Source organism: Gorilla gorilla, chromosome 14 (assembly GCF_029281585.2).
Source record: "Gorilla gorilla gorilla isolate KB3781 chromosome 14, NHGRI_mGorGor1-v2.1_pri, whole genome shotgun sequence".
Classification (NCBI taxonomy): Eukaryota; Metazoa; Chordata; class Mammalia; order Primates; family Hominidae; genus Gorilla; species Gorilla gorilla.
In genome coordinates, this window is record NC_073238.2 from 92,781,161 (window position 1) to 92,801,582 (window position 20,422).

The following is a 20,422-nucleotide window of genomic DNA, read 5'->3' on the forward strand; positions in this document are numbered from 1 at the left end:
TAGTCTCTGCCCAAAAGTTGCTCGATCTGATGAACAACTTCAGCAAAGTTTGAGGATACAAAAGAAATGTACACAAATCAGTAATATTTCTATACACCAACAACATCCAAGCTAGATGCCAAATCAAGAATGCAATCCCATTCACAACAGCCACAACAACAATAAAAAATACCTAGGAATATACTAACCAAGGAGATGAAAGACCTCTACAATGAGAATAACACAACACTGCTGAAAGAAATCAGAGATGACATAAACAAGTGGAAAAATATTTCATGCTCATGAATAGAAAGAACCAATATTGTTAAAATGGCCATACTGCCCAAAGCAATTTACAGATTCAATGCTATTCCTTTCAAACTACCAATGACATTCTTTATAGAATTAGAAAAAAAAACTATTCTAAAATTCATATAGAACCAAAAAAGACCCTGAATAGCCAAAGCAATCCTAAGCAAGAAGAAAAAACCTGGAGACATTACATTACCAGAGTTGAAACTATACTACAAGGCTATAGTAACCAAAATAGCATGGTACTGGTACAAAAACAGACACATGGATGAATGGAACAGAATAGAAAGCCCAGAAATAAAGCTGCACACCTGCAACCATCTGATATCTGACAAAGCTGACAAAAACAAGCAATGGAAAAAGGACTTTCTATTTAATAAACAGTGCTAGGATAACTGGCTAGGCATATGCAGAAGATTGAAATTGAACCCCTTCCTTATACCATATACAAAAATAACCCAAGATGGATTAAGACTTAAATGCAAAACCTAAAACTGTGAAAACCCTTGAAGGAAACCTAGGAAATACCCTTTAATTTTCTTTAAGATTTATGGTATATAATTTGGCCAAACTCTTAAAGGCCTTCAAATCTCAAGTCTCAGTTCCCTACTATCTTAACCAGTTTCCTTCTGGAAATAGATTGAAGTCATCTATAAAGAGTTCACACAGAATCAGTCCATTAAAATAAAGATAAAAACCACAAGTTGTATAATAAAGGCAGAGGAAAATGGGAAAGAAAATATTACATTTTAAAAATCAAAGTCTTTTTGGGGAGGGGGTTGGTAAAATTGAAAAAATAATCTCAGCTTTCTTGTATATTTAGCAAAAAGGACACTGTGATGCATTATATTAACTTCTACAGTGAAATAAAGGTGAATACTACTAGTAGATCATTGGGACAGAAAAACTTTATGCTAGGACTAAATTCTGAGAACAATTTACTGTGTGGCTCTCAACTAGTGATCTTTAACAATAAAATTAATTTTTACAATTATGTGTTTATAGAAACTGCACATTGTAAACCATGTGGCTGGTTAAAAAAATAATAATCAAAACCAGAACAAAAACAAAATACTGATTTACATATATATGTATATCCAAACACCATGTTATGTACCTTAAATATATATAATAAAAATAAATTTAAAAACAAATAAAAATTCTCCAAAACTAAAGAGGCTTAAGTAAATAATAAGCCCATTACATTGAGTTCTGGTCCAGGAGATTTTTGACATTGTAGGTAAAGAGTATCTAGACCACATCACAGACTCAGGGTATCAGGCTGTCTGGTTGTAAACTTGAACTCACATCTAAACATTCCATGCCAGCCTCTGCAGTCAGGCAGACGTCCTGATCTACCTCTCTGCCTAGAGGTGTAGGTCCAGAGTGGATCTAACTGAGTTTCTTGCTCTGCCACTTGCTGGCTATGTGATCTTGAAAAACTTGCTTAATTTTTTCTGAGTCTTTGTTGCCTCATCTGTATGGACGTGGAAATAATTGCATTATATATCTCAGAAATTGGTGAGGATTGATGTAATTTATACATATACAGTTCACAAAACAGTGCCAAGTACATCACGAACATTCAGTAAGTGTTTTCCATTATCATCTCTTGTCTGTATTAGCACTGTGTGGAAGAATCTTTATTAACCTTTATATGATTAAACAAATACCCTAGAGAAAGAGCCTTCTCACCAAACATATGTTCTCCTTTTCTGTCTAAGCCTCAGCTGAACCCTGTTTCCCAATTCTGTCTGAGACTCTGTTGGCCAATAAAATGTGAGAGGGAGTGACATGTGCCATTTCAGGCCTGACTCATTAAAATCCTCCCACATGTGCTCTTCCGTGTTCCTGGCCCTCTGGAATGCAGATGGCAGAGAACATGGAAGCCACATGTGAAAGATGGCAGAAACTCTGTCAACCTGGCCACCACACCAAACTGTTTGGCTACCTGATTAGTTGTGTCAGGTTGCAAGAAATCAGCTACTGTTGGGTAAGTTCCACAATGCATGCCTTGGGTCTGCTATAAGCAGTTTATACAACATTGATGTTGTGGTGAAGAGCTTTAAAAATTGTGCAAGTGAAAAACAGCTCAATCCAAGTAAATGCCTCTGTCTTGGGGAATTTGTCCCTTTGTCCTCTATTTTGGGCCTTACATGTAAATCCTATTTGTTTGCTCTGTTCATGACATCTCTATATGCATGGCAAGGCTCTCCTGCTTAGTGATCTGATCGGATTCCAGCTGTATCTTAGTTTTAATTCTATTAAATATGATCACCTATCATTTTTGGTTTAATCCCAGGACTCTTCAAAGCAAAATGGCATTTGCTGCCTAGCCTCTGTTTTATGTAAGAGCATCTCAAACACCAAACACTACCTCCAAAATTTGTTTAGCATTTTTCAAATGATTTGATGACAACAGAGGCATGCATATGTTTGTGACTTTCCTAAGTCACATAGCACAAGGCTGGCTGAACTCAATAAAATGTAAGTTCATAGATTAATTGAGCAAAGTCTACCCTACTCACACCTGCCAGAGCTGAAGTAAGGCATTCTCCTGGGTAACAGAGGAAGATCATAGGTTGGAAAAGGCAAGTATTCCTGAGGGATCACTACTCTTTCTTCTTGGAAGCAAACTTATCTGCTTATCCATGTCCCTTGATTTTCTGCTTTGTTCATTCAACAGGCCTGGCTTTATTTGAGGTGATAGGAGAATCAAGATGTATCATTGCACACAACATTCTCAGGAGAGTCACCAATGCACCTGCCCTTTTTGTGTTTTTACTGAGGAAGCTCTGCATAAGCCACTTTATGGAGCATTCCTGTTTGGGACTGGAATTTTGGAATAAGAAAAAATATATGAGACAAGACCTCAGAAGCATATGGAGTGGGCAAAATTGAGTTCCAATGTAGGAAAAAAACAAAAACAACCTTTGGTCAGGGTCAGAAGTGGATCTTTTCTTAAGAGATGCAAATTTGGGATCCTGTTCAGCCCCCTTGTGGTTTGGGAACAGAGCTCCCTGCCCTAGAAAATGGAGTACATGAACTGTTTTTGTGAGACACCTAGACTATAAGAAAGTGGCCCTAGGACTGTTTCTACTAATGACTCAGTCCAACCTGGAATGGGGTGAATTCTGCACTCTCACTGGGGACTCTGGGATTTCTGGAGTGGTCTCAACATGATAATATCTTGGTCAATAGAAGCTTGTTCCATTGCCAGTGCTTTATGCAGGATGAACCAGCACTAGCAGCCAAAGAAAGTAAAGATTGAGCAACAGCCCCTTTCGTTTTCTGTCCCAACTTCCCTTCAGAGCAGCTGCATCCAAGTCCCAGCAGATGTTAGTGTATGTGGGATGACCTTGCAGATGGCTGCATCAGGGCAAATTTGTGAGTTCATGAGTTTCTCTCTCTGTCCCTTCCCTCTCCATCCCTGGTAGCTGACGGTGCTGGAGAGAAAGAGAAGTTTTCAGTGGTAAGGGCAAAACAAGAAACAAGTCATGAGTTTGCTATTTTTGGATGAGTTATTGCTGCATCACACATTGTTCTTAGTAGTCTCAGTATGACACAGCAATTTTTCATCACTTAAATGCAGTTTTAGAATTTTTAATAACACTTTAAATTGCTAATCATAAGACTGAAGCTTGATGTCTTCTAATCCAGCAAAATACATTAGTCACTTACCAGCTCTGTAGTAGCTTTTTAAAAAATTCAGGATCTTGGTCATGAGGGCTTAGGATCCAAATCAATTGCTATATAAATCCTTTTGGAAATGTATTCAGTGCTATAACTACATGTGCACTATCATATTCTAGTATTGTCTTTTTAGTTCCAAAATTTAGTTGTTATAGAAATCAAAGATAGTTGTTCCCAGAGTGTCCAAACCATCTAGGCCAACTGTAATTGAAGAAAGACAATATTGTTTGCAGTCTCAGTATGAATGTGGATTCCTTCTCAAATAATCATTTGCGCTTACCTCTTGGGCTTTGTCTGAAGAAAATAAAAGCAATATCACAAAGTATGCTGTACAAACATGTGCATCTCAACATTGTTTAAAATAGGACTCATTGGAAAAAATCTAAGTACCCTACAATGTAATACTGGTTAAAAGAATTAGAGTCATAAAATGGGATGCACGGGATCAATTTGAAACAATATTTACTGATATAAAATCATACTTTAAAAGCACCTTAAAGGAAGAGAATAATAGCAAACCAAAACTATATATTAATTTGTCAAAATAACATATACATACATAGAAAGTTGATTAACATATAATTATATATTCATTAAAAGTTATCTATATTATCATAGAAAAATACTATCTCTACCTTAACAATAATGATTACTTCATGGTAGAATTACAGATTTTTTTTTCTTACATGTTGCATGTGTGTGTGTTTATGGATATGTATTGCTTGTGTCATAATAATAGAATTATATTAAAATATTATAGATTTTAGGGTAAAACGGCAGAATAAAGCCAGAGTACAGAAGTCCTCTCACCCAGTAGGTAATACAGTGAATCAAATATTATATAAATAAGTGAAAGTGTTACAAAGTTCACCCAACAACAAAATAAGAAAAGAGGAGGAACCACATGTCACCAAGTTCAAAATGTGGTGATCGAGGCAAACTGTCTGGCATGGAGCTGAATATGGAGACTCCTATCTTTACTCCCATATTACAGTAGCAGAATTGGAGAGATAAAATGCTCAGTGTTCTTATTTAAAATTGTACCCACCACCACCAGGTTAGAAAGCAGCATGCAAGCTGAAGCTGAGAGGATAAGAGAGTTCTTCCAGGATGAGTCAAGGAAAAATCCAGTAGAGAAAAGGCCACACCAACAGAGCCAATAGAAATGGACCAGAGAAAATCCTCTGGAGAGGACTGACTTTTTCCAGGACTTCCTGATGAATTTCCGAAAAAATTCAAAGTCCCAATAGATTCTTTTTTAGGACTAAAATTCTTTCCCAAATAAGTGAAGTGACCTCCTCTGAGGGACGCACATAGACTCTAATGAGCTCCTCCCCACTTCCATTTTCCTCCTACAGACACTTAACCACTGCCATCGGGTTACAGAAACGTGGATGAAACAGCTAATTTGAGCCTTCAAGGGGGCCAAGTGGCTGAAATAAATAGATTTGGTTGAGTTACTCATCTCAACCAGAAAGAAAATGCAAAGAATTGGCGTGGAAATTGTGACAATATACCACATTTAAAAAATAAGAATCCCTTAAGACTAGTTCTGGAAGGAAACATACCACAAGGAACAAATGAAATTTCCTTTCAAATTCAGCCCACAATAAAAGAGTTTAGTATTATTATAAGTTGACTAATACAAGAAGTTATTGGTGAATTAAGAATGCAAATAACATTATTACAGAAACAGTATCTTAAAAATAACACCCAGGGACAGAATAAATGGTTGAATATCAAATTACTTTTCCAGAGAGGCTTGAGATAATTAGAGGAGTTGCTAAGAAAAAGTCAATAAAAATTATGGAGATAATAATAAAATTTGATTTCAAAGATAGTCCAAAATAAATTAATAAAAATGTAATTGGACATTTAAAAATAATTAAAAGGGTATAATTGGATAGTTTGTAAAACAAAGGATAAATGCTTGAGGCAATGGATACCCCATTCACCCTGAGGTGATTTTACACATTATATGACTATATCAAAGTATCTCATGTAGCTCATAAATACATACACCTATGTCTCCACAAAAATTAAAAATTAAACAAAAATGAAAACCAGTGTCCATGAAATAGGAAATTCAGTAAGTAAAACAGAAAAAGTATTGAAAGGAATAATGGAATAACACTTTTTTCTGAAACATATATTGACATCTAGAGTTTTTAATGAAGGGTAGTGTGTTTTAGGAAACACATTATCATCATCATCATCAAGCAACCAACACTGACAAATATCACGTTTAACTTGTTGAACTTCAAGAATAGAGGAGCAAATTTTCAGGTAACAGAAAAGAAAGCCACCTCTAAGGTGTAAAAACAAAATAGGTTGGGGTTTGGTTTCTTAATGCTAACATTAAATGCCAGAAAACAATGGAAAATTCTACCCCTTGGTCTCTGGCCATGAACCTCCCACAGAAAAATGATGATATTTGTTATAACATTTACATTTGGTGCAGCATTTGTGGCATGTATATAGCAATAGCACCAACACAAATATGCCTAACATTTGGAGAAGCCAGTACGGGGATAGATTTAAAGAAACAACTGATTTGTCCTGTAAACCCATTATGCACTTTTTTAATCCTTGTGTTAATTTTATTATTCTTTTCCCCCCTTGACCTACTGTTATTTGTGTCTTATGATAAGCTTGTGAAGAACTGTTTAACACAGAATTCAGAGGATGATTAGCCAGATCCAGTTCTTCCTCAGGCTAGTAGTTATTGTGCATAAAATAAAAATGGTAATACATAAGCTGTATGCCCTGAAGGAGCTTTAAGTCAATCTCCCAATACATTTTATAATCAATATTAGTATTGTCATAAGTCTTATTACTTAGTGTAATTGAATCTTACCAACAATGCCAGTATTACACAATATTATAGTATGACCATGGTATAATTCAGTTTCATTACAGAATACACAACAAAGTAGTAAGAATTACAGAGGTATTTGCTTTGCCTTCCCAATAGAATCTACAATTGAGGACAAAGCCAATCATCTCATCTCACCTTACAGGCTCAAATCTAGACTGGTTTCCATTGTGTGTTGTTATTATGTAACAGGGCTCTCTTCCCTCCAATGGGGAAGTCATGAGTAGTATTTAGAAAACTATTCTGGGAGCCAGAACTGTCACAAGACATCAGCGTAAATCAAAAGTGCCTCCAAAGAACTTTACGTGTTTGGGGAGTCATAAGATTCCCATAGGTGTGCCCCTTGAGCTTCAGGAGCTAGAATAGAGGGCCACTGACTTATGCCCACTTCAGCTTCCACGTGTATTAAAATAATTGAGGCCCTATTGGATCCAGGCACAAATCCTTTCCCAATACTGGGTTTTAGCAGTACCCTACGTTATTTATTGAGTCTTCATGACCCACTTTGCTAAAGCTTCATTATATTTCCAGGGCTAACTCCCATCATTTGCCCTCCTTGTGGAAGAGAACCCTCTCTATTCTAGTTTTCCTCTGACTGCCACTCATTAAAAGCAAACACAGCTTGTCTCAGGATAACTAGACTGGCACTTATCACACCAGTGCAGTTAGGATACATGTCTTACACCCCCAAATGTTGGGTCTTCTGTACTAGAGTTAGATGAGAGGTAGTCACTCCTTGATGTACTTTGGTTTGAGTGTGCCATGAGGCCTCCCACAGCGTTTCTTGTCTCTGGGTGGGACTGTTCCCTAAGGGATCCACCAGGTGATGCTCACTGCTTTAATCCCATCAGGGACCCATTGTATTTCTCTATTTTACTTGGTAGTTTTACATCCACAAAACAAGGATGATGTACATTTGTGCATAGCACACAGTGACATGTTGGGCTGGCTGCTGTTACGATTTGCCCATTTTAATCAGATACCTTTCTAGGCATTTGGTTACACAGCGATCAGTCTGTTGGGAGCTACAACATCACAGAGTTTGAAGTCCCAGTAGGAAGAAGTTCTCAGAAATTCCCTCCCAAATAATGTCTACCTTTTGAGGTACAGGTGGCCTGAGAAGTAGGAGTCCAAGGCATTGGCATATTATTAAAATTTCATTTAGTTATTAACAGCTTGTCCAGTTTCCCATCATATCGTATGACCAGAATGTCTCTTAGTGATGTCAGTCAGGTTTGTAGACTGCTGTTCAACCTTGCCAGTTTCCAAAAACTAGGCCTTGGCAAACATATAGCTTCATTTTCTTGGACATCTGGTATAATTGTGCTGAAATACAATATTATTCTCTTGCTCTGAGCTTCATAATGTTGGATTTCTCTGGTTGCATAACCCAATTATTTATTCTTTTACTCCAAACTACTATTTCTCCCTCTCCTCATGTGTTATTCATTTTTATTCACACTTTTTCTAATATCCTTGGGAGAGGACATTAGGTTTGGCCACTATGCTGGCCCAGATTGCTAGTAGCAGTACCAGTGTAGCAAGGGCTTCTCCATCAGTCTACCCCCAACCATATGGGGCAGGGTTACATAGGTATGGAATTAGTGAGGTATACCTGACCACTTGGTATCACAGTAACATTCACTGTTAACCCCAGCTTTGCCAGATGGGGTGAAGGCACAATCTACTCTATTAGGCCCTTAGGAATTTTGACATAATGGTCTAAAGGTATATTACAGCTTCTTGCTTAAAATGCAACCCTGCTTCTGGTACCCACAGTTGCATTTCTGTCCCTGGGATGACTGATACCAAATTTTGAAGAAGAAATGTGACTTAAAATAGTGTAAGTAGATAACTTGTCAACTGACATATAAAGGCAATTGTCAGACAATTTCAACATACAAATAAAAGGAAGACAAGAATATCTATAATTTTTCTCCAAAAATACTTGATGACAAAGAGCAGCCAACAAAAATATAAGTGGAAAAGATTCAAGGAAAGGAGCACACAGTACTAAGAGACAGTGGAGAGCCATGTCTGCAAAATTCTTTGGGAAAGGAAGTTATACTAAAAAACAAATGGTTCTTTGATATATCGTCAAAGCTAGACATTTGCAAGAAACATTACCTTGCTGCATGAGATGGGTGTGAGCCTTTCTAAAAAAAAAAAAAGAAAGGAAAAAAAGAACACAACTGATGATGGAATCAAGTCCACCAAGAAGTAAATATCTTTAAAAAATCAGGGATGGAGAGGCTGATGCTGATGTAAAAGGAGTGGTGGTGATAATTGAGAACATTTAAGTATAGAATAAAGATTAATGGTGGGAAATATATTAACGAGATAGAATGTAAGTGTTATGAACCTTGACACATTTTAAAGCAACAGTATAGCTGACAAAATCTTGAAGAATGGGGGCTCAAATAAATGGGGAGCCAACGTAGCATAGCACATTGGTTACAGTATGGACTCCAGATCCAGACCACCTCGCTTTGATTCTCAACTCTGTCATTTTTTTTTAACTTTTATTTTAAGTTCAGGGGTACATATGCAGGTTTGTTACATAGGTAAACTTGTGTCATGGGAGTTTGTTGTACAGATTATTTCATCACCCTGTTATTAAGCCTAGTGCCCATTAGTTATTTTTCCTAATCCTCTCCCTCCTCCCAACCTCCTCCCTCCAAAAATCTCCAGTGTGTGTTGTTCCCCTCCATGTGTCCATGTGTTCTCATCATTTAGCTCCCATATATAAGTAAGAAAATGTGGTATTTGGTTTTCTGTTCCTGTGTCAGTTTCCTCAGGATAATGGCTGTTTTCTAGCTTTGAATTTGTCAGAAAGTCAGTTGATCTTTCTGTACCTCAGTTTCATATTTTTCCCAAGACTGGAGAAAATCTCGCCCAAAAAGATCATGGTGATGATCTTCAAAATTTTGTCATTCTTTGACTCATTCTCTGACCTACCTTCTCAACCACTAAACTTGGATATCAAGAATTCAGATAACACTCAACATGTTCACTAGCAACCTCTAGAATTTACCCCTCAAACCTAATCCTCTGAATATCTGTAAATGTAGGCCAAATTTTTTTGTAATTATGCTTGGCCTTTTTGTCTTCCTCAAACATCTCATGTCTAACCCATCAGCAAATTCTGTCAGCTCTACTTTCAAAACACATCTAAAACCCAACTGCTTCTCACCATCTTAACTGCTAGCACCCAAGTCCCAGTCTCCCTCACCTTTCCCATGTGAGTGTGGTAGCCCTAACTGGTCTCCACACTTCCTCACTTGCTTCCATTTTAGTCTAGTCTCAATCCATTAGTTAAAATGCTCACTATAAAAAGTCAGGTAATTTCATTCTGTTGCTCTAAATGGCTTCCCATCTCACTCAGAATAAAATCCAAAGTCAATACTACAGCCACGATACCTCCATAATTGTTCTGACTCACCTGCCCTCTGTCTGTTCTGCATATTGCTCTCTAGCCACGCTGGCCTTTTGCTGATTCTGAAACATGTTGAAGCCTTTCCACTAGCTGCTCCACCAGCCTGAAATGATCTTCCAGATATCTAAATAGCATCATGATCACATTTCATTCACATGTCTGCTCAGATTACATTTACTGAGAAAGGTTTTTTTTTTAATTTTTAATTTTTGTGAGTATATAGTAGGTACATACTCACAAAAGTAGGTATATACTTATGGGGTACAAGAGATATTTTGATACAGGCATACATTGTGTAATAGTCATATTAGGGTAAACGGGGTATAATCTCCTCTAGCATTTATTCTTTCTTTGTGTTACAAACAATCCAATGGCAATCCTTTAGTTACTTTAAAATGTTCAATAAATTAATTTGACTGTAATCATCCTGCTGCGCTATGAAATACTAAATCTTACTAATCCTAACTATATTTTTGTACCCATTAACCATCCCCCATTCCCCTGTACTGCCCTTTCCAGATGCTGGTAAACATTATTCTTTATCTCCATGAGTTTAACTGTTTTAATTTTTAGCTCCCACAAATAAGTGTGAACATATGAAGTTTGTCTTTCTGAGCCTGGCTTATTTCACATAACATAAAGACCTCCGGTTCCAACCATTTTATTGCAAATGACAGGATCTCATTATTTTTGATGGCTAAACAATACTCCATTGTGGTACATGTACCACATTTTCTTTATCCATTTGTCTGTTGATGGACACTTAGATTGCTTCCAAATCTTGGCTATGGTGAACAGTGCCGCAGTAAACGTGGGAGTACAGATACCTCTTTGATAGACTGATTTCCTTTCTTTTGAGTATATACCTAGCAGTAGGATTTCTGGATCATAAGGTAGTTCTATTTTTAATTATTTTTAGGAGCCTCCAAAATGTTCTTCATAGTGATTGTACTAATTTATATTCCTACCAACAGTGTATGAGTTCTTTTTCTCCACATTCTTGCCAGTATTTGTTATTGTCTGTCTTTTGGATAAAAGCCATAACTAGGGTAAGATGATATCTCATTGAGGTTTTGATTTGCATTTTTGTGATGGTTAATGATGTTGAGCACTTTTTCGTATACCTGTTTGCCATTTGTATGTCTTCTTTTGAGAAATAGTTATTCATATTTTCGCCCATTTTTAAAATTGAGTTATTAGATTTTTTCCTATAGAATTGTCAGCTTTTCATATATTCTAGTTATTCATCTATTGTCAAGTGGATAGTTTTAGAATATTCTTTCCCGTTATATGGATTGTCTCTTTACTTTATTGATTATTTCCTTTGCTGTGAAGAAGCTTTTTAGCTTGAAGTGATCCTATTTGTCCATTTTTTCTTTGGCTGTCTGTGTTTGTGGGGTATTACTCAAGAAATCTTTGTCCAGTCCAATGTCTGGAGAGAGTCCTCAATGGTTTCTTGTAGTAGCTTCATAGTGTGAGATCTTAGATTTAAGTCTTTAATCCATTTTGATTTGATTTTTGTACAGGTCAAGAAGTGAGGTCTAGTTTCATTCTTCTGCATCTAGATATCCACTTTTCCCAGCACTATTTATTAAAGAGACTGTCTTTTCCCCAATATATGTATTTTCCCTTGGCACCTTTATAAAAAATGAGTTCACTGTAGGTGTATGCATTTATTTCTGGGTTCTCTATTATGTTCCGTTGGCCTATGTGTCTGTTTTTATGCCAGAACCATGCCATTTTGTTTACTATAATTTTGTAGTATAATTTAAAGTCAGGTAATGTGATTAGTTCAGTTTTTTTTTTTTTTTCTCAAGATAGGTTTGGCTATTCTGGGTCTTCTGTGGTTCCATATAAATTTTAGGATTGTTTTTTCCATTTCTCCAAAGAATGTCATTGGTATTTTGATAGGATTTCTTTAAACCTGTAGACTGCTTTAGGTAGTATGGATATTTTAACAATATTGATTCTTCAAATCCATGAACATGAAAAACCTTTCCATTTTTTTGTGTCCTCTTCAATTTCTTTCATTAATGTTTTATAGTTTTCATTGGAAAGATCTTTTACTTCCTTGGCTAAGTTTATTCCTAGGTATTTTATTTTATTTGTAACTATTGTAAATGGGGCTCCTTTCTTGATTTCTTTTTTTTGATTGTTTGCTGTTAACATACAGAAATACTACTAATTTTTTTATCTATATTGATTTGGTATCCAGCAACTTTACTAAATTTGTTTATTAGTTCTAATAGTTTTTTGGTAGAGTATTTAGGTTTTTCCAAATATAAGATCATATAGTCTATAAACAAGGATAATTTGACTTCTCCTTTTCCAATTTGGATGCCCTTTATTTCTTTCTCTTGTCTGGTTGCTCTACCTAGGACTTCTAGTAGTATGTTAAATAATGGTGGTGAAAGTGATCATCCTTGTCATGTTCTGGATCTTAGAGGAAAGGGTTTTAGTTTTCCCCCATTTAGTATGATGCTAACAGTAGGTCTGTCATATTTGGCTTTTATTGTGTTGAGGTATGTTCCTTCTATACCTAGTTTATTGATGACTTTTTTATCCTAAGGGGATATTGAGTTTTATCAAATGTTTTCTTAGCATCAGTTGAAATGTTCATATGGCTTTTGTCCTTCATTCTGCTGGTATGATGTATCACACTGATTGATTTACATATGTTGAACCATCCTTGCATCCCTGGGATTAATCTTGCTGGGCCATGATAAATGATCTGTTTAATGTGTTTTGGAATTCAGTTTCCTAATATTTTGTTGAGGATGTTTACATCAGTGTTCATCAGGGATATTGACCTAGTTTTCTTTTATTGAGATGTCTTTGTCTGTTTTGGTATCAAGGTAATACTGGCCTCATAGAATGAGTTTGGAAGTATCCCCTCCTCTATTTTTCAGAATAATTTGAGTGGGATTGGTATTAGTTCTTCTTTTAATGTTTGGTAAAATTTAGCAGTGAAGCCACTGGGTCCTGGGCTTCTCTTTGCTGAGTAACTTTTTATTACATCTTCAACATTGTTATTTATTATTGCACTGCTCAAGTTTTGCATTTCTTCATGGTTCAGTCTTGGTAGGTTGTATGTGTCTAGGAATTTATCTATTTCTTTTAGGTTTTCCAATTTATTGCCATATAGTTGTTCATAGTGGCCTCTAGTGATCCTTTGAATTTCTGCAGCATCACTTGCAATATCTCTTTTTTCATCCCTGATTTTATTTATTTTGGTCTTCTTTTTTTCTTTGTCTAGCTAAAGGTTTGTCAGTTTTGTCAACCTTCTCAAAAAAAAAAAACTTTTTCTTTCATTGATCTTTGTTTTTTTTTCTTCATTTCAATTTCTTTTATTCTGCATCAATCTTTATTATTTATTTTCTTATACTAGTTTTGGGTTTGGTTTGCTCTTGTTTTTCTAGTTCTTTAAGATGCCCAATTAGGTTGTTTATATGAAGTCTTTACTTTTTTGATGTAGGAGCTTATAGCTATAAACTTTCCTCTTAGTACTGCTTTTGATGCATCTCATAGCTCTTACATCATGTTTCCATTATTATTTGTTTCAAGAAATTTTAAAGTTTCTTTATTGACCACTGGTACTTTAGGGGCATATTATTTAATTTCCATGTGTCTGTACGGTTTTCAAAATTCCTCTTGCTATCGATTTCTAGTTTCATTTTATTGTGGTCAGAGAAGGCACTTGATAGAATTTCATTTTTTTGAATGTTTAAAGATTTGTTTTGTGGCCTAACATATGGTCCATCCTTTAGAATGATCCATGAACTGAAGAGAAGAATGTATATTCTGCAGCTCCTGGATGAAATGTCCTGTAAATACCTATTAGATCCATTTAGTTTATAGCACAGATTAAGTCTGATGTTTGTTGATCTGTCTAGATAATCTGTCCAAAGCTGAAAGTATGGCGTCGAAGTCTCTAGCTAATATTATATTGATCTCTCTCTACCTCTAATAACATTTTCTTTTATATCTGGGTGCTCCAGTGATGTATATATATATTTACAATTGGTATATTCTCTTGCTGATTGGATCTCTTTGTCATTATATAGTGACTTTGTCTCTTTTCATAGTTTTTGTTTTGAAGTCTATTTTGCCTGACGTAAGTGTAGCTACTCCTGCTCTTTTCTGGTTTCCATTTGCTTGGATTATTTCTTTTCATGCCTTTATTTTTGGTCTACTTATGTCTGTAGGTAAGTGTGTTTCTTGTAGGCAACAAATCATTGGGTCTTTTTAAAAAATCCATTTAGCCACTCTATGTTTTTTGATTGGATAGTTTAGTTTAGTCCATTTACATTATTATTATTGATAAGTAGAACTTACTCCTGCCATTTTGTTATTTGTTTTCTGATTGTTTTGTGATCTTCTCTTCCTTCTTTCCTTCTTCCTGTCTTCCTTCTATTTAAGGTGTTTTTTGCTGGTGGTATGTTTTAATTTCTTGCTTTTTATTTTTTTTGTGTATCTGTTGTGTTTTTTGACTTGAGGCTACCATGAGGTTTCCAAATACTATCTTATAACCTATTATTTTAAACTTATGACAATGCTATTGCATAAGTAAACAAATAAGCAAAGAAAAACTAATAAAACCTCTACACTTTAAATTCATCCCCTGCTTTTTAAGTTTTTATTGTTTCTATTTACATATTATTGCACTCTGTATGTCATGAAAAGTGATTTTAGTTATTTTTGATCAGTTCATCTTTTAGTCTTTCTACTCAAATTATGAGTAGTTTATATACCATGATTACAGTGTTATAATATTCTGTTTTTTTATACGTACTTGCTATTACCAGCAAAAAGTTTTGCATATTCACATGATTTCTTTCTTTTTTTTTTTTTTTTTTTGAGTTGGAGTTTAGCTGTTGTTTCCCAGGCTGGAGTGCAATGGCACGATCTAGGCTCACCGCAACCTCCACCTCCCAGGTTCAAGTGATTCTCCTGCCTCAGCCTCCGGAGTAGCTGGGATTAGAGGCATGTGCCACCATGCCCAGCTAATTTTGTATTTTTAGTAGAGATGGGGTTTCTCCATGTTGGTCAGACTGGTCTCGAGCTCCCAACCTCAGGTGATCCATCTGCCTTGGCCCCCCAAACTGCTGGGATTACAGCCATGAACCACTGCACCTGGCCATTCACATGATTTCTTATTGATCATTAACATACTTTTCTTTCAGATTGAAGAACTTCCTTTAGCATGTTTTTGCAGGACATGTCTGGTGTTAATGAGATTCCTCAGCTTTTGTTTGCTTGGGAAAGTTTTTATTTCTGCTTCATGTTTTGAAGGATATTTTCACGGGATATACTTTTCTAGGATAGAAGTTTTTTCATTCAGCACTTTAAATATGTCATTCCAATCTCTCCTGACAATAAGGTTTCCACTGAAAAGTCTCCTGCCAGACATATAGAAACTCCATTGTATGTTATTTGTTTCCTTTTTCTTGGCTGCTTTTAGGATCCTTTCTTTATCTTTGAACTTGGGGAGTTTGATTATTAAATGTCTTGAGATAATCTTTGGATTAAATCTGCTTGGTGTTCTATAAACTTCTTATACTTGAATATTGATATCTTTCTCTAGGTTTGGAAAGTTCTCTGTCATTATCCCTTTGAATAATTTTTTTACCTTGATCTCTCACTTTCTATCCTCTTTAAGGCAATAACTCTTAGATTTGCCCTTTTGAGACTATTTTCTAGATCTTGTAGTCATGCTTCACTCTTTTTAAATTTTTTATTTTGTCTTCTCTGACTGCATTTTCAGATAGCCTGTCTTCAAGCTCACTAATTCTTTCTTCTGCTTGAGAATTCTGCTATTAAGAGACTCTGATGTATTCTTCAGAATGTCTATTGCATTTTTAACTCCAGAATTTCTACTTGATTCTTTTTAATTATTTCAATCTTATTATTAAATTTATCTGATAGGATTCCAAATTCCTTATCAGTGTTATTTTGAATTGCATGGCGTTTTCTCAAGATAGCTATTTTGAATTCTCTTTCTGAATGGTCACATATCTCTGTATCTTCAGTATTGGTCCCTGGTGCCCTATTTAGTTTATTAAGTGAGGTCATGTTTCCTGCATGGTCTTGATGCTCATCAGTGTGTGGGCCTTGAACAGTTGAGTATTTATGGTAGTCTTCACAATTTGGGCTTGTTTGTAACCGTCCTTCCCCAGAAGGCTTTTCAGGTATTCAGAGGGACTTGAGTATTGTAATCTGTTTTTGGCCACTGCAAATGTATATGCACTAGGAGACATCACAAGTCCAGTAACACTATTGCTCTTGCAGACACCTAGAGGTACCACCTTGGTAGTCTTGGATAAGATACCAAAGAATTATCACAGAGACTCTTTTTCTCTCCTTTTACTTTCTCCCAAACAGAGTCTCTCTTTCTGTGCTGAGCTGTCTGGAGCTGTAGGAGGAGTGACACAAGCACCCCTGTGGCCACCACCACTGGGACTGTGCTGGGTTAGATCTGAAGCCAGCACAATACTGGGTCTTACTCAAAGCCTACGATAATCATTCCCTGGCTACCACCTATGTTCACGCAAGGCCCTAGGGCTCTACAATCAGTAGGTGGAAAAGACAGCCAGGCTTGTGTCTTTCCCTTCAGGGTAGCAAGTTTCTCCCAGCCAGGCTGAGTCCAGAGATGCCATCTGAGAGCCAGGGCTGGAAAGCAAGTACCACCTGGGCACTGCTGATGTTTGCCCAAGGTCCAAGGGCTCTTCGATCAGTTTGCGGTAAATGTTGCTAGGCTTGGAACTTTCCCTTCAGGACAGTGGGCTCCCCTGTAGCCCAGGGAGGGTCCAGAAATACCATCCAAGAGCAATGGCCTGGAATAGAGGACCTCAAGTGCTCTACCCCACTGTGCTTGGGCTAGTACCTAAGCTGCAAAACAAAGTCCCTTTTGCTTTTTCTTCTCCTTTTCTTAAGTAGTAGGAGTTTATCTCCATAGACACCACAATTTGGAATGTGCTGGGTCACACCTGAAGCCAGCACATGTCTCAGTCTCATCCAAGGCCTGCAGAGAGTACTAGCTAGGTACCATTGTTGATTATTGATGGTCTAAGGGCTCTTTAGTCAGCACGTGATGAATCCTGCCAAGAATAGGTTCTTCTTTTCCTGCTAAGGCAGCGGATTCCCTTCTAACCCAGGGTTTGTCTAGAAATGTCATCTGGGAGCTAGGACCTGAAATCTGGGCCTCACAACTGTGCATGTTTTCTGATTCTACTGTGGCTGAGCTGGTATCCAAGTTGCAAGACAAAGTACTCTTCTCTCTTCTCTCCTCAACTGGAGGGAAGGAGTCTTTCTTGGAGCTGTGAGCTGCACTCCCTGGGGTTGGGGAATGGGTGGCACAAAGTCTACCTTGGCTACCCCAGTTGGTGTCTCACTAGTTTTCATGCCCCTCAAGTCCACTGGCTCCAACCCTGGCACAGCACCAGGACTTGCCCAGTAATTGCTATCCTTATGGGCCAGACTGCTTTTCAAGTTTCTTCAGGATCCCAGAGCCCTTTAGCCTGAGGGAGTGGGGTTTCCTGAAACTCAGGTTCCCACCACTGGGATCAACAATGACCTTCTGGCTAAGAATGATCTAAATGCTCCCTTCATCAGCACCAGTTGAGTTCTGCCCAGTATTGTTTTCTGCTGTGACAGGGCATCTCTGAGTTACAGTGCAAAGTCCCACAGTCACTGCATTCTCCCTCCCTCAAGTGCACACATTCTCTCTCTCTGCCATATGGCCGCTGCCAGGAAACGGGGAAGATGTGGTGTATCAGTCCATTTTCATATTGCTATAAAGAACTGCCCAATTCTGGGTAATTTAAAAAGGAAATAGAGTTAATTAATTCACAGTTCAGCATGGCTGGGGAGCCTCAGGAATCATGGTGGAAGGCTAAGGGGAAGCAAGGCACCTTCTTCACAAGGCAGCAGGAAGGAGAAGTGCTGAGTGAAGGGGGAAGAGCCCCTTTTAAAACCATCAGATCTCGTGAGAACTCACTCATTATCATGAGAATAGCGTGGGGGAAACCGCCCCCATGATCCAATTACCTCTACCTGGTCTCTCCCTTGACATGTGGGGATTATGGGAATTATAATTCAAGATGAGATTTGGGTGGGGACACAAAGCCTAACCACATCAGGTGGTGATGGCAATTCAAGACTGTCTTTGCTACCTCTTCAGTGTTTCTTTCAATGATATTTAAAATCAGGTACTGGTTTCAATGATATTTAAAACCAGATACTGGATTCAATGATATTTAAAACCAGGTACTGGATTCAATGATATTTAAAACCAGGTACTGGTTTCAATGATATTTAAAACCAGGTACTGTGATTGCTCACCTGATTTTTGTTTTTTGTGAAGGTGCTTTTTTGTGTGTGGGTAGTTGTTCAATTTAGTTTTCCTGAGGGAGTGAAGAATGATGAAAGTTTCTTTTTCGCTATCTTGCTCCACTCTCCATCCAGAAAGTTTTTTCTTGATTCAAAACAAAAAAGCACCCCATTTTCATTCTCTATCTTTATCCTACATATTTATTTCATAAAATATACCACTACTTGCTATAATTTGTATACATTACATTTAATATGTTTATGTCTCTATGTTTTCTAAATATATATTGTGCAAATTACATTTTTATATACATATATATGTAAATGAAATATACTTGGTAACTTATCATCTCTATGAGTGCACACACACACACATACACACACTAGAATGTAAACTATGAGAAGAGGAACTTTTTTATTCAGTGTTATAATACCTATACTTAGCACAGTGCCTGGTGTATAGTGAGTATCTTCACTAAATATTTATTTAAAGAATATTCAGTTAAGGGAAATCAAAGATATCCATTGAATATTCACATAGCTAATAAAATACATTGTTAAGCTAATAGCAACTATTTTAAATCAAAAGAATAATAACAGAAACATAGTTCATCCTCATAGCTTTGTGGATGTGAAAAATGACACCCAGAGAGGTTAAATACTTTACCAAGGGCAGTCATGAGGTGTAGTGGGGGGCATGGACTTTGGAATCAGGCAGAAATAGAATTAACTGTTTCTCGGCTGAGTGACCTTAGGAAATTAATTTATCATCATTGGCCCTTTATTTTCTTAGGAAATTAATTTATCATCATTGGCCCTTTATTTTCTAATGTGAATATTTTATATTTTAAACCTTGAAGAATGATCAAAATAATTAACAGCAATAACTAATGTGAAATAAGGTGTTAAATAGGATTTTTCCGTTGCTATAGAATTGGAACAGGAATCCACAAATGAAAACAAAGAAGAGTTAAGGACCCCACTGTAAAGAGAGAAACAATGTATTTCTTACTCCCAGCCCCAGCCAGCACTTTCTAAATGGCAGAGCCAGCCCAGCCACCACTGACATAAGCATCCTTTACTTCCCAGAGTGGTAGAGAGGACTCAGAAAAGGGAAGGCCATTCGGGGCATGGGCCTGGAGGGAAATTTAGTGTTACTAATGAAAGATTTTTACCTTACCACCCTGTGATGGAAGAGAAGAGGTTATCCTACCCAAGTGATAAAAAAAGACCCCTCCGAAATCATAGACATTGGGGATGTCTGCAAGGAGAGGGAAACCGACATCTACCCCCTGGCTGGATGCTCATTGAGCTGTGAAATCTTTAGGCCAATTATTTTGCCTTGGTTTAGCTGAGTAGACTATAGTGAAGGAGTTCTGCATTATCTGGAGTTGTCAGTTTTGCATTTAAGGCACTGATGACTGCTGTTCTTCCAGATATTTTAGGAGATTCAAAACTTGCTGGTGTAGACCACACTAGCCTGAGAAGGATAGCATGACTTTTCTGATCTCCACAACACAGGGAAGACCTCAGGGGTTCCTTTGGCTCCATATGAAGGAGAACAGAGTTCATAGGTGATTCCAAGTTAACCAAGTGGCCATCACATAACACAAACAGTGCTTACCAGGAGGGAAGGGCAGAAGGAAGCATTCTTCTTTCTGAGATGGTCAAGAAACAGTGAGCTGTATGCCATCTCAGAAAAACCACAAATCTAGTTTTTCTAGACACAATCTAGTTTGAGACGGCATGTCAGCAGAGACCACCAGCATCAATGGAACCAGACCAAATCAGAGAACACC

General features: G+C 37.0%; 1 long non-coding RNA gene across 1 annotated transcript in view; it reads left to right on the top strand.

Moving 5' to 3' along the window:
• Positions 1–2,126: 2,126 nt before the first annotated feature.
• Positions 2,127–20,422, top strand: part of LOC129526503 (uncharacterized) — a 272,622-nt gene continuing 254,326 nt past the window's right edge. The window contains exon 1 of the long non-coding RNA XR_008671162.2: positions 2,127–2,284. This is a non-coding gene — a long non-coding RNA (uncharacterized lncRNA). The remainder of the gene's footprint in view (positions 2,285–20,422) is intronic.